Raw genomic sequence first — 14572 nt, 5'->3', positions numbered from 1 at the left:
TTTATGTTATTTTGTATACACTTCAAATTTTCCTACATTTTTATTATCAATATAGCATACTGAACTGACAAGGTTTAAGTGAATATCACTGATGTAATGTTTCAATAATAGTGATTGGAGAAAATGTTACATCTCCCACAGTATTATCCTGATTGCCAATTTTTTTCTTTGAGAAATATTTTTACATGTCAGAAACTGTTGAAACTGGAATGCATTATCTCATAAAATCCTCATAGCAAATTTCAAGGTTGAGGTTACAAGGACTTCCAAAGGCCAGTCAAAAGGTCAAAGAACTGTGTGAGAAGGCAGCTGCATATATGACAATGGCTTGGCTAGAATAAGATCATATTAACATACTAAATTGGCACGTACAGTTTCTACCCTAGAATTTTCATTATGTGAGATGACAATGACACATGGAAGTATTCAATAAATGTTTAGAGCTGAGTGGCTAACAGGAGAGCTATCCTTGTTAGATTCTTGGCTATTTTGATCTTCTCTTGTATATATCAAATACATTTGTACTCAGGGAAAATTATAGAATCCATTTTATTTCATGAGTTAAGGTTAGAAATACCTAATTTTACATTTGCTTTTTTTAAAAAAAAAAACAACTTACATCAGCACCGACTGGTCCACTTTCATGTCCTGCAGAGTCAGGCTGTCCTGCATACATGGTATAAAATGTGGGTCTGATGGGAAAATTGAAACAGAGGAAGACATTATCAACTTACAATAAACCTGTGGATTGGATCAGGGACTTCTGTGGACCTTGAACTTGCTGGCATTTGCCTGGGCTTCTTTCTGCCTCTACTTCATCCAGGCCAGGAAGTTCCACTCACCTCCAGGAGAGAGAGGTCTCCTTTTAAGCGAGACCTTTCTAGATGTACTCCCTGCTTATGAAAGTCCGCCTCGTCCTTGCTGTTAAGATCTCTGGGTTTGCCTAGCCCTTCATACTTCCTGGTTTCTGACTTCTCGTTGATGTTTTGTTCTTCCCTCTAGAATTCATAGACAGGCAGCTTTTTATTTCATTGTCCGGCTTCTGAGGTACCTTTTTCCTGGTCCTTCCTTTCAGGATGCTCTGGCTGCAGACTGTCCCTTGGTTTATGCTGAGCTCTGGCCCTGTGGCTGCTGGAGTCAGAGCTCATAACCGAATTTCAGACCCACTCTTGGTTCCACCCTGATCCATGCCTGGTTCTCTAACATTTTCTCTGCTCCCCAAAGCTGGCTTCCTCTCTATGGTTGAGTGCTGTCAACCTTGTCCTCAATAGCAAAAGGTCAACTGCTCTCAGGAACCATTCTTGAAAAGTGCTCTTTAAAAGGGAATTCTATTCCCACACTATAGTGAATATATCTTAATAAAATTGCATTTTAAAAAAAAGTACAAAAAAAGAATTTTTCAACAAATGCTCATTTCATGTAATGAAATAATTTCATTTTATACCCACATATATCCCACTCTGCTAACACATCTCTGACTCTAGATATTACCTTTCTGCTTTGGGCAGGTCCAACCATTTAAGCAATGTAGAGATCCTTGCTTCAGCTGGGATACTCCTGGAAAGAAGTGCAAAATTAATTTTTAAAAAGAACCCAAATCCAGAGGCAGGACAAGATGGTGGTGCAGTGAGGAGTGGAATTTAGTTTGTCCTCTAGAGCAGCCCATTAATAGCTAGGAACTGTATGGAACAACTGTTTGGGGCACTTCAGTGACTGGAAACACATTGTATACCAGGCAGGAACAGTGGAATGGCCAAGATCCTACTCAACCATGGTGGCTGGTGCCCCGCCCCCAAGAGCAGGCCAGCCACCACACTTAGTGCTGCAAATAGCCACTCTACCCCCACACCCTAGTGTGCCACTCTTGCTCAGTCAGCCACTGCAGTTGGCGAGAGGCAGGACTGAGGGGAAGAGGTTCAAAAGCACTATCTGTTGAGAAGCCGCACGTAGACTTGCAACTCCTCCATGAGATCTGGGCATTAGTTTGGCAAACAATTACTGACAAACCAACTGCAAAGGGGGACCATCAACGTAACCCAAAGCAAATACAAAATCATAGATAAGTCAAGGAAATCAACTCACAAAATAAAATCATCGAGAAAAACATATGCCCTGAACACAACAGAAAATCACAAAGCAGATGAAGATTCAGGCAGATACGGAATATGTCAACAAGAGACCTAACCTAAAGAAAGTCTAAAGGGAGTTCTATCTGCCATAAAAGAAAAAAGAAAAAAAAGAAAGGAGAGAGAGGTCTGAAGGAGGGCACAGAATTGAAGATCAGTAAGTATAAAAAGAGAGATAGGGAAAAAGAATATACAGATCTAACAAATAAAAGCTAAAAGGATAAGATAGTAGATTCAAGAACTGCCTTTACAGTAATAACTTTGAATGTTAATGGACTAAATTCACCAATTAAAAGATACCGGTTGGGAGAATGGATTTAAAAATATGATCCATCTATCTGCTGCTAACAAAAGATTCATCTTAAAACCGAGGAGATACTTTGGATGGACTATATGCCTGTGAAGACATCTCGGTGAAAATATATTTTAAATGCATGAGGAAAAAAAAATCAAGGATATTAATTTTAGTGCATGAAACTTTTGTAGAAGATTATATTCTGATTTTAAGATGAGATTCACATAGTAGATTACTTTCCAGAAACATACAACCTCCTAGGTTCCTAGGCCAGATAAGTCCTGAAACACAGAGGGATCAGCCTATCCAAGAACATCAGCTAGTTCCATCCCTCTATACCATATTATCAACACCCCTTTCCAACATAAAAAAGTTAGACTGTGCTTAGCTCAAATACCTCTAAAGATTGGGAGAACGGTCAAAGGAGAAGGAGGTTTGGTGCAAAACCGTGTCAAGGTTTTAAAGGAATCTTTCTAGCTGATAATTTGAGAATACATATGGGGAAGAATAGCATCAGGGAGACCATTCAAGAGGTGGCTGCAGTAATATATGCAGGAGATGATGACAGCTCAAGCCAGAGTGGTAACGCTGAAGGCAATTACAAGCTCTCAGATGGTACACATTTACTGACAGACTCAGTGAGGGATATGGCAGAGAGGAAGTAATGACGACGTCAGGATTTTGGGCCCAAACAAATAAAGGAATAGAATTATCGTCAAGAGTAAGATACAAGCAAAAAATTCTTATCATTCCTTCTAAGGTTTGGCCATGGCTGCAACAGTCTCACTTACCCATTGGACATCCTATATCATGGAAGTAAAAGAACCATTGATAGCTACATCTGACCCCAGTCAAAAGAAGGTATCAGCTTCCAAACGTTGGTCCATTGCTCTCAGCCAGATGTGTAAGAAAACAAAAGTATTTACACTAAGTGAAGGTCAATAGAATTATGGATTTGGGTTAAAATGGTGCAACTTATAGGAAGCTAAACAATATTAAATATTGTAAAATGTATTTAATTATTTAAATTTACTTAAATTATTTAACATTTATCTTTGTAGCAGTTCAAAAATAATTATCTAGGAATCACTCTGAAAATAAAAAATTCAGTAAGGTAGTGGAAACGATTATCTTTTTCAAATTGGATCATCTTTCCCTTGTAAAGGATTGCAAAAGAAGGAAGAAAAATTAATAATTTCTGAGTTACTTCCAGACTGATACATTCATAAAAAAAGAAATTTCAGTATAATGCCATTTGAGTGAATGATCATAAGTTTTAAGATTTGAACTATAATTAATATTTATAAATAGTGGTGAAACACCATCCCAAACTCATCCCTTAGAAATGAGATAGGTAATATAAAATTCCTAGTGGAGAAAAAGGATTTCCACTATCACAATGGGAAGTGGAGGTTATACCAGATGCTATGTGGAGAATGATAGATATTGGCTGCCCTTTCTACCAGGCTGGATCAGAACTTTCCTTTGAAAAGAGTGAGAAATTCCTGTTGAGGTTCACGTCATATATATAATTGCCAATAATGCCAGGTGACTCTGGATACAAACCCTAAAATGATAATTTCCAATAAAGATATAAGATTCTATATTGGCGAAATAAAAATTCAAATTACCCTAAGATCTAAAATTCATATATAGAAGGTTTTCATAAGCTGTTCAATGTGAAACCCCTGGATTGGAACCCAAACAATACCAATATGTGTGTGTGTGTGTGTGTGTGTGCGTGTGTGTGTGTATATACACATTAGTGTATGTGTGTATGCACACACATGCACAAACATTCCCCAAAATAAGTAGATACTATAAGCAGCCTGGTATTGCAACTGGATCAACTACAAATGACTAAATAAATATTGTAAATATTTCCTCTTCAGATGGAGTCCTTATCTGAGATAAACAAGTTTCCCTTACTTTAGGGTTTTATTCTACTTTCACCATGGTCCACAGTAGCAAATTAATGATATGTGGCATGACAATATGTGTTCACGGTATTAAAGTATCTCTGCATTATTAAACTTTAAATCTCCATAGTTACCTGGCAGGAATTTACCTCGTAGAAGCTCTTACATCTCAAACATCCTGTCCACATAGGATTAAAGTATGCTACCAACACTTCAGAAAGGAGTCTGACACATCAGTACACATAAATACATAGGATCGGTCATTCCTTCAATCCGATCACACATATTCAGTCATTCCACATATTTTCATCAAGTGTCTACTACATCCCATGTGGCTATAACGACTTTTAGATAGATTTTAGTGTCGTTATTCTAGAACATTTATGAGTGTGCATTCACATACATACATATACATACATACATAAAGTAACAATACTTCCATATAATCTTATTTATATATGCATGTTTATATATACACATGTATATAGTAAGTGTGAACACTAATTAAAGATTAAAATTTAAATAAGTTATACTTATTTTCCACAAAAATAATAGTAAAGTACAAAGCAGTAAAGAGACAATAGTCTTTGAAGATTAAGGCAGAGACAGAGGACTCTTCAGGATATGTTCTAAATCTGTGAATCCTAAATAACTTAATTTTCCTTTGAGTTCATTTTAATCATTGCATTTATAAAAAACAGGGCGATGAAGACTGACTAGTGTCCTGGTCTTCTCATGCATTGAGAAGAATTCACTAGTTTGGTTTCTTATTTAAAGAGATGGTGTCCATTTATGAAACCGAAGCCTTCATCAGGTTAAATATAATGAAATGAGTAGAAAGGAAAGAAGTTTCCCACAGCAAAGTGGTTGGCCTGGCCTGGAGCCTACCAGATCAATGAGGTTGTTCCAAGGCTAGATGAGAATGGCATTTGTCACATGAAAGAGGCTGAGGTACACTGAGTTAATACCTCCTGGCACTGAACTGGCTGCCTGGTGAGACTCTCCTGCCCAGACTGAATCAAGCACAGACCCTGACAACCTGGGCTGGGAAGTGGGGTCTGGAGCCAGACCAGGTCATGCCTGGGCATGGCAGTCATGGCCAGGGGCCTATGGGTCTTGCCAGTGCACCAAACACTTACCGTGATGATAATGTAATGATTTGGGAAGGTTTTGGTTGGGTAGACAGCTCTTATGTATTCTGAATGAATTCCACATATTTCTGCAAAAAAGTATAGTGAGAAATTAGGAAGTTTTCTTCGTCAGAAGTTTTTTGAATAACAAAAAGTAAGAAAATGAATGCATCCCAGAGATTTAGAAAATGAATTAATGGTGGACTGAAGATGGAAAGAGGTTGGAATTCTGACCGCTAAAGTTCTTCCCTTCCAAGAAATTTGTTTTTAGAAGAAGTGTGCTAAATCAGTGATCTGAAAAATGTGTTCATATAGGGCCAAACAGGAAATATTTTAGGCTTTACAGACTTTATATTGCAATTGCTCAACTCTGTCTCTGTAGCTCAAAGCAGCCAGTGGCTGTGTTCTGATAAAAATTCTCAGCACATGGCAGGCTGAACATGGGTCAGATGCTGGGTCAGATTGGACGTTGGCAAGGTTGCCAACCCTGAGTTAAATATTATATTCTACAGTTTCATTTGTTTTTGTTGTTCTCCTCCTCCAACCCTGGTCGTTACGATAAAAATCTCCTTATCCATTTGCATCTCACTCTAAAGTATCCAATACAACAAAAGGGAACCAACTGTTTACACAACTCCAAGGGATTTCATATGTGTAAGTCCATCAGCCCATGTCATGGAGTAATGTTTACAAAACTACTAACTTTACAGCTTATTTATTCTTAGCACAGTTTCCACTTGAACAGTGAAGTTTCCTGTGATCATTTTTCCACAAAGCATGGCATTAATTTTGCTTCCATTGCTTCCCTGCTTAAGGAGGACAGAACCACTAGAGTACATTCTTTCTCTGCAATGGGGACAGATAAGAAATTTTCCATATGGAAATCCTGTCACCTCTAATTCTTAAAGAAAGTTTCACTATCATAGATTATATTTGGGCTAAAACAAAAACTGAAACTGACTGTTGTGCAGAAAGTAACAAGCTGGTGCAGCTGGGAAGTATGGATGTTTTTTCCCAAAGACATGGGGACTGGAGATGGTTCTATCCCATTCTCTCACTCAGTGCTTCCAAGGAGATCCAGGAACATATTCAGAATCTTCTAGGGCCTCATGTCAAGGCTACTAAATAGGATTCTCTAATAGGGTGAGAGGTGAGGGAGGCAGACCTCCAAAATCCACCCTTTTAACAAACACCCCAGGTAAACCTGCTCCACTTGACTGTGAAAACTGCTCCAAGATGTGATTTTTAATTTCGCAATGAAATAACACTTTTCTTAGTCAACACTACCAACAAATAAACCTTGTCCCCAATCAGGCAGAGACACATTTAATATTGTTGAGAAAACCCATGACAAAAATAAAACGCAATCTAACCCACTTTTGTAACTAAAAGAATTTAAGTGAGGGAAAATAGTCATGCAATGAGCAGATACATAAGGCCAGATTCTGTTTTTATTTCCTTGAAATATGGATGGCAAACTCAAATCCTTAAGTGCCTAAAGCCACAGGGTATAAAAGTATAAACTAAGCTGCCTCTGTAGTGAAAACATGACACCTCCCTCTTTACCATGCCTACACAGGCCACACCTGCCACAAAGGGAACTACCTGTAAACTCCATCAACCACTTTGGGGCACCTCGCTCTGAACAAGACCTACCATATGCATATTTCACTTTTTATAAAAAGTTTCTTTTTTTAAATAAAAAAAAATCTGAAAATACAAATGGAATAAGCATATATACATTACAATTCTAAACTTTAAGAAGGGCTGGAGGGACTAAATGAATAAGCAGGTGAAGCAGTGAAATGCACAGATCAAAAGTACACTAAAGTGCTTAGGAACTTCCTATAAGGAATGGCATAATGAAATATGATTAAGGTATTCCTACCCACTGAAAACATGGCCAATTGCTCAGCAATGTTTGAGCCTATGGCTCAAAACAGACATTTTTCATTTTGTGAAGAGTTTAGTAGAAGTCCCTTTTTGGAAGCCTCACCATACAATTAGCTTGCTTGAGTTTCTGCACTCAAGGAAATCAAGAATATTTAGTAGTAAAAGGACTCTTCCCAGTGGTTTCCAGCAAACATCCACACAAACATCCCTCATCCTTGGCACATAGAGAAGAAAGGATGCAAAGAGCAATTGCATCTGCTGTGGGGAATATTTTAATACTCTTTCATCAACAGCAAAATATACCACACCTACACTATGATTCAAAAATATGAGGGGATAAGGACTATGCGAGGATTAGGGTTTTCTTTTTTCCTTTTCTGGAGTAATGGAAATGTTCTAAATTTGATTATGGGGCAGTATACACAATCATGTGATGATACTATGAACCAGTGATTATATACCTAGATGGTTTCTATGCTGTTGATTGTATCTCAATAAAGTTTGCATTAAAAAAGTCCAACTTTTCAATAATGCAATTGTGCTAACTCTAACCTTTGAAGCTCCACCCATCTGCCTGTCTGGATCTGTGCTTTCTACCTGCCCTTTCTAGTCTTGTTTGATACCCAGCTCCCCACCTAAGTCTCCCAGAAGCCTGACTGCCAGTCCAGGCCCGTGCACCTGTCTCACCTGAAAATTTCCTGATGGTAGGCCTGGCCCTTCCTTGCCTGCCATCACCCACACAGAGGCAAGACAACGTCTTCCCTTCCCACTAAAGCCACAGTCTGACAGCCTCATCCTGGTGTGTTTCATGGTCACCAACATGACTTAGTGTCTGTGGTGTCAGTTCATGCTCAGTGGTCACAGCCACTGTAGCCCACCCCAGACAGCTTCATAGAAACTGAAGATGGGAGGCTACACTTCCTTAGCAGTGGTGCCTGCTGGCGCACACCTCACCTCAAGGCTTTCTTTCTCAGTGAGGTCCAGTAGGCCCAATCCTAACTATCAAGTCTGCTCTTACATGGTCCACTAGGAACAAGCAGCCCTGCTTGCCTTGGTAGAGCTAACTGGTGATATCCTTACCCATTTGAGGACTGAGGTGATGTCTGCATGACTGAAAAGGATTTTAAATTTTGGAAAGCAGAAAGCTCTCAATGGCTCAATATTTCATGGTCTCATTTCCAACTCTCAATTGGATGGGCAAATCAAAAAATCCCATTTCAAAGGGGGTTCGGCTTAGCCTGATGAATTGAATTCCCTTTCAGACATAGGATTTGATATCCAGATTATTAAATGAAATGCAGATTAGAAAACAGAAATTGAGGTGTCCATTAACTTCCCAAACCAAAGTAACTCAGCATAAGTGACAGGTTCTGGATTTAGATCCAGTTGTGTCTGGACCCCCAAATTGCTAATAGATTTCTTAAACATCTGCCTCAGGGAGCGAGGGAAAAGCTGAAAAGATGGGGTTCCTTACATTATCTTTCATTCTAGAATCTTGGAATTTTAGACCAGGAATTGAAAATAGAAATCATTAGATGCAGTCATCTAATTTTACCAATGAAAATTTGATTGACCATCTGATGGTCAAAACACTCTATTATAATAATTTGGCAAAACAAACAGGAAATCTTTAAAAGTATCCATTTCATTTCAGAGATAGAAGAAGACAGTCTGGGAGAAGGGGGAAAAAAGAGGAATTGTAGGGCAGTGAGGAGCCAACCTCTGGTTCTAACCATACTCGGCCACTTCTGTACCTGAAGTAGACCCTCAATTCTTCACCTGTTGCAGCTTCTGTATGTACTGGACTCTCCAATCTACCCAGACTCCCTCAGGACTCTGTCCTCTGCTCAAAATCCAGAACCAGGTTTGAGCCAGCTTGCCACAGGGCAAAAGTTATATCCAAATTCAAAATAAATCATGATAAACAAAGAGACGAATGTCCCAGCAAAAACAAGGACCAACAAGTATGGAAATACACTTACTACTGAAACTAGATACCTTCATAATAGCACCAGGATGCTGAGAGGACATACACTAAGACACACCACTAAAGTTGGAGGTCAGAAAGGTGCATCATCTAGAGATTGATAATGAGGTACCCTTTCATCAACTGCAGGCCTCTAGGAAGAGAAGATTTACTAAGTTTATTCATATTTGGCATTAAAGTGCTCCATGCTTGCAAATATTCAGCTTTAAAGCCATCCAAGGAAATCAAGAAAAATGGTGGTAGCTCAAACCTGAAAATGGAAAACAAAAATTTGGTCCATTATTTTGACTGTAAACAACAAAAAAAAGCACCTTTCAGGCGTTTTGCTACTTACAGTTCTCTAAATTCTGTCATTCTGGTAGGTTAGTAATCCTAATGAAAATGTACAATATGAAAAAATAAGTGCTACATAAATTACCCGGGTCTTTCAACTCTTACGTGGAGAAGGCAGTGTGCTGTCGGGGAAAAGGAAGCGTGAGTTCAAGTCTCAGCTTCATTCTTTACTGGCTATTTAACCCTTCGCAGTTGCACAGTTCTCAAAACCTCAATCTCAACTCACTCACCAAGCGTGAATCATTGGAATATGTCATATTAGAACCACCCCTTCACCTGAAATGTGTTTAGTATCGTACACAGTAGTTACACCTGGAGCTAATTAATTGGCGTTTTACGGTAGAGGTCAGAGGTGAGCTGAGCCGTACCAGGGCCACCAGCACAGGTGGGATTCTCACTGCAGCCTCCCGCACCCGGACCTGGGCTAAGGAACTGTACCCAACCGGAGTCAAGTGAAATCATTACTGAATTTAAATCTCAAACTCAAAAACTATAGAAATTACAATTATCTGACAAATCTTTTGGATATATGGAATTTCAAAACACTAATTTCTTAATATTCCAAACCCTAAATTTCAAAATTATTGTTTTTAACTTTTTACCCTAATATCTCAGGATATCAGGATACTAATATTGACCTGAGATGCAATGCAATCTCTTTTTAGACCAGTGTTGAAGCTAAAAAGAATGAAATTAACTTTTGGATTATGCCAGAGGCCCTCTTCCCTCCCCCCATCTTCAGGCCTCCCTCCTTTTTAAAATATTATTATTTGTATAACATTATGCATGAAAGTATACATTTCTTAAATGTGCAGCTTGATGAATTTCACTAACTGAACTCCACTGTCTAGCCGTCATCCAGATCAAGAAAGAGATTATAAATAGCACCCCAGAAGCCTTTTATACCTTCTCTTCCGGTCACTGAACCCTGCAAACCACACACCTAACAAAAATCAGTTTCATCTGTTTTTGTATTTCTGTTTAGCTACAAATGGAATCATACAGTAAGTATTCTGCTGCATGTGTCTTCTTTGGCTCAACATTATATTTGGGAGACTCATCCATATTGTTGTATGTAGTTTTAGATCACTCATTCTCGTGGCTGCCTAGTATTCCAGTGAATGAGTAAACCATAATTTATCCATTCTACCATTGATGGGCATTTGAGAGCTTTCCCTTTTGAAACTCAAGATATGTACACTTCAATGTATAGAAACTATACGTCAATTAAAAAGTAAATATTAAAAACTGGGAATATTTTAACAAAAATATTAGAAAATTGATCAAGAAATTAAACTGCCCTAATGCAGTTTATACTGGAAAATATGATTATGAAGAAAAACATTGGCATAATTCTGACTAAAATTTTTATATTTATAAATATCAAAATAACCTTGCAGCCTAAAAGTCAAAACATCTATGAGACCAGAAGTAGGGTCTAAATATGCAGTACACATCTTCTCTATGAACTTCTACCACCCCAGCAAGCTCCCACAGTGCTGCCAGAGCATATTTTCAAAAACAAAGTTATCAAACAATGCAACCAGAAACATCCTTGTAGCTAAAACGCCCTTAATTATTTCCTTAGGATACATTCCTAAAGGCAAAATTTCCTGGTCAAAGGATAAGCACTTCAAAAGTGGGTTTTTGTGTGTTGTTTTTTGTTTTGTCATAATTCTCTAGTGGGAGTTGATTCATTACCTTACATGAAATGCAATGTATTTATTATTATCACGTACCTTCTTTTCATTCTTATTTCTGATTGCTAATATGGTTAAACATCCCATCAACATTGTTCTAATTGCATATGAGGAAGCTGGGATAACGGCTAACAAGCTGCCAATATTTTTATCTCAGTCTATTATTTCATATTTTCATGGGCAAAAAGTATAGTAACCACATGCCAGTCAGGTACTGATGCTAACCCCAGTTTACAAACACGGCAGGAGAAGAGAATCGTTACACATACTCAAGGTGTCCCCTGTCAACAGAGGCAGAACCAGTTCTCTGCCCACACCTGTCTGATTTAACAGCACATTTAATAACTATGATGACTAGCAAAATAAGCAAACATAAATACTGCTTAAATGTCCAGGAAGAGGGCTTCAATTCATGGGATGTCCCTGGTCATGAAAATTATGATTGCCAGTGAATGTTACAAAAAGTCAACAGAATCATCATTGCATGTAAGATGATTCATATATAAAATACTTGGTACATAATAAGTACTATATAAATATTATTATTGCGTATTTTATCAGAAATGAGTTGCTAGTATAATCTGGACTCTAAGAAGGGCCATTTGAATCTAGACTGTTTAGTTCCGGGCACATCTCAATAGATGAAATATCAACTGTATCTAATAAACAAGCAATTAAAAGAAAAATCCCACTAGAAAAAAATTAACACTTTTTTAGTACCTATATTATGCCACTAGACCTAAAATTATTCTGCTTTACAATTTATACAGCATTTCCCTTATTTTAGATCATTTAACCCTCACATGAAATCCTCCGAGCCTTGAATTATTTATCATTACTTTATTATTATTATTGTTGCTGTAGTTATTGTTATTGTTACTACAGGTTTATGAATGCTCAGATATTTGACTTTGGCAAAGTCCCACAGGTAAAGCCAGGACACAAACTCAAGTATTCTATTTATTATAAATCCCTTGCTCCTCTACCCAAATGCTGCTGAAGGGGACAGCTGAATCTGAGGATTGGGATAAACCATAGTGTCGTAAAAACAGACCCATTATCCATATACATTTTTAAATGAAATAATATGATTAAAAACACCCCACCAAGTTCTCCTAAAGCCAGGTATTCTTTTCTCCTTCTTGCACCTCCCCGTCATCATCCCAGGGCTTGGACCAAAAGAATCAAGTGGCTGAAAGAGAGGAGGACAACTGGACAAAATGGAAAGCCACCTGCATCTGAGGTGACTGGGGCAAACTGAGCTGGGAAAATCCTGGGAAAGGCCATCAGGAATATGCCAAGGGGACACATGGAGCAAGGGCGAGGGGATTTCATTTGCTCCTCAGCAGCACCTACTTGACAAACTCCTACTCATTCACACTCAAGGTCCACCCATCATTAGGAGACCTTCCATGGACATATCTCTCCCCCATACCCTCAGGAAGAATAACTTTGAGGCTCTAGGATGTAGCCAGACATGAGTTCCCAGGAGAGAAATTCCCACCTAAATTCTAGTCCTAACCATAGAACCTTGGTCATAGAATTCTAGTATTTAATGTTTCCTCCCATTTTTAAGATCATTACTGGAAACCACGAATATAATAAATTAATAAAAGTGCTTTGTAAATGATAAAGTAAACAAAAGTCTGTTAAGACTTGAAAGCCACAAGAAATCTAACCTTTGGTACCTCTTCCATTGTGAAATGTAAACAGAGCCAATGGGATGCCACCCTGCCTCTCACCCACATTCCCATGTGCCAGCTGGTCAAGGAGGATAAAGTCCCCATATCAGTCTCACCCTTCTGGACACTGAGATTGCTGGGCTGTGCCACATGCTTCACCCACCCACAGTGTTTCTCCTGAAAAGTATAAGATCAAACTCTTTAGCCTGCTGCACTACAGGTAGGAAAAGAAGCAAGTTCAATGGATCTTTCTGAGCCACTTATTTTGTGTTACTCCAATGAATAAATTCTTCCAAAATACATTAAGTTCTCTTTGACATTTTGACAAGAGCAGAGCCTCTGAGGACTTGGCAGAGATCAGTAACCTGCACTAGCTGAATAACAGGAAGCCCATTTTTACCAAGAAAAAGAAAGGGAATTCCTTTTGCTGGAAGGGGATGTTTTCTTCATTGTCTTTTCTTTTTCAAATAATTTTTCTACTCCGGGACACTTTTTTCCAACTGCTATAATAAATGGTTTAATAGAGATATCCTATCTAGGGAGAAAAGAAAGCATTTAAAAAACAGACAATGAAAATAACTGATATCAAATGAAGGAGTTGTAAGAAACACATTTTAAAATTTTAACTAAAAAATTCTTCATGGAAATCTTTCTTGATTGCACATTCCAGCTAATCAAAGAAATATAAATGATAGGCTATGAATGCCACCATTTGCCACCCCTTATGGATCTAGGCAATGAGCATAAAGGCTAATATCCCAAATAAAGAAATAAGCAGACACAAGGTGCCTCTTCATGGAAATACACACACCACCTTATGAAGTATACTAACATTCACAAAAAAAAAAATTAAAAATCACACCCATGTCTGAGCAAGCCTCGGCTCTAACAACCAATCTGCAGGAAACACAGGGAACTACAAACTGCAGAAAACACAAAGGGATGCAATCAGCAAACCCAGACTGGAAAACTTTACAGGACTAATGACTCCATTTCTCTAAAATATAAAATTCAAAGTAAAAGAGAGGAAGAGGGACAGTTATACTTTTAAAAGACTTAAGTGTATCAGCAGTTGCAACATGACTATTTTGATCTGCTTCAACCAATCTCTTAAAAGAAATACATGAAACAAAAATTTGAACACCGAATGCATACATGATGATGATAATTACTAACGATGTCTTTGAATATTGGTATTGTAATTTGATTAGGTCCTTATCTTTTTTTTAGATACATCCCAAAAATATTTACAAAAGAAATTATACTAACCCAGAATCGTTTCAAAATAATCTAGAATTAGGAGAGGGAGGTGTAGGGGGGATTAAGAGTATATTTTGTTAAGAAAAAAGGAATTAAAAACTTGGAAACAGTCAAGGGGGTGATTGATCACTAAACTTCATTTTAATGTCATGCTGGAAAGTGTATAAAAGGCCACCCATGGATTATCTAATTACCTAGACGTATTGGTTAGGTTCATGTGTCACACTGGCCAGGTGGTATTGCCCAG

General features: G+C 38.0%; 1 protein-coding gene across 14 annotated transcripts in view; it reads right to left on the bottom strand.

Moving 5' to 3' along the window:
• ENPP3 (ectonucleotide pyrophosphatase/phosphodiesterase 3) overlaps positions 1-14572 on the bottom strand; it is a 188003-nt gene that overhangs the window by 145264 nt on the left and 28167 nt on the right. For 8 of the 14 annotated variants that reach the window (XM_077143950.1, XM_077143956.1, XM_077143949.1 and 5 more), the window contains 2 exons: positions 1492-1557; positions 620-692 (listed from right to left, as the gene is read on the bottom strand). The gene's annotated coding sequence lies outside the window, so the exon portion shown is untranslated. Of the gene's footprint in view, positions 1-619; positions 693-842; positions 999-1491; positions 1558-3212; positions 3317-14572 lie in introns of those variants that run through there. The other 6 variants (XM_077143954.1, XM_077143951.1, XM_077143959.1 and 3 more) reach the window with 3 other exon arrangements.

This window comes from Tamandua tetradactyla, chromosome 25, assembly GCF_023851605.1.
Source record: "Tamandua tetradactyla isolate mTamTet1 chromosome 25, mTamTet1.pri, whole genome shotgun sequence".
Lineage (NCBI taxonomy): Eukaryota > Metazoa > Chordata > Mammalia > Pilosa > Myrmecophagidae > Tamandua > Tamandua tetradactyla.
The sequence above is the reverse complement of the archived record's forward strand: the minus strand, read 5'-3'. Positions and strand labels throughout refer to the sequence as shown.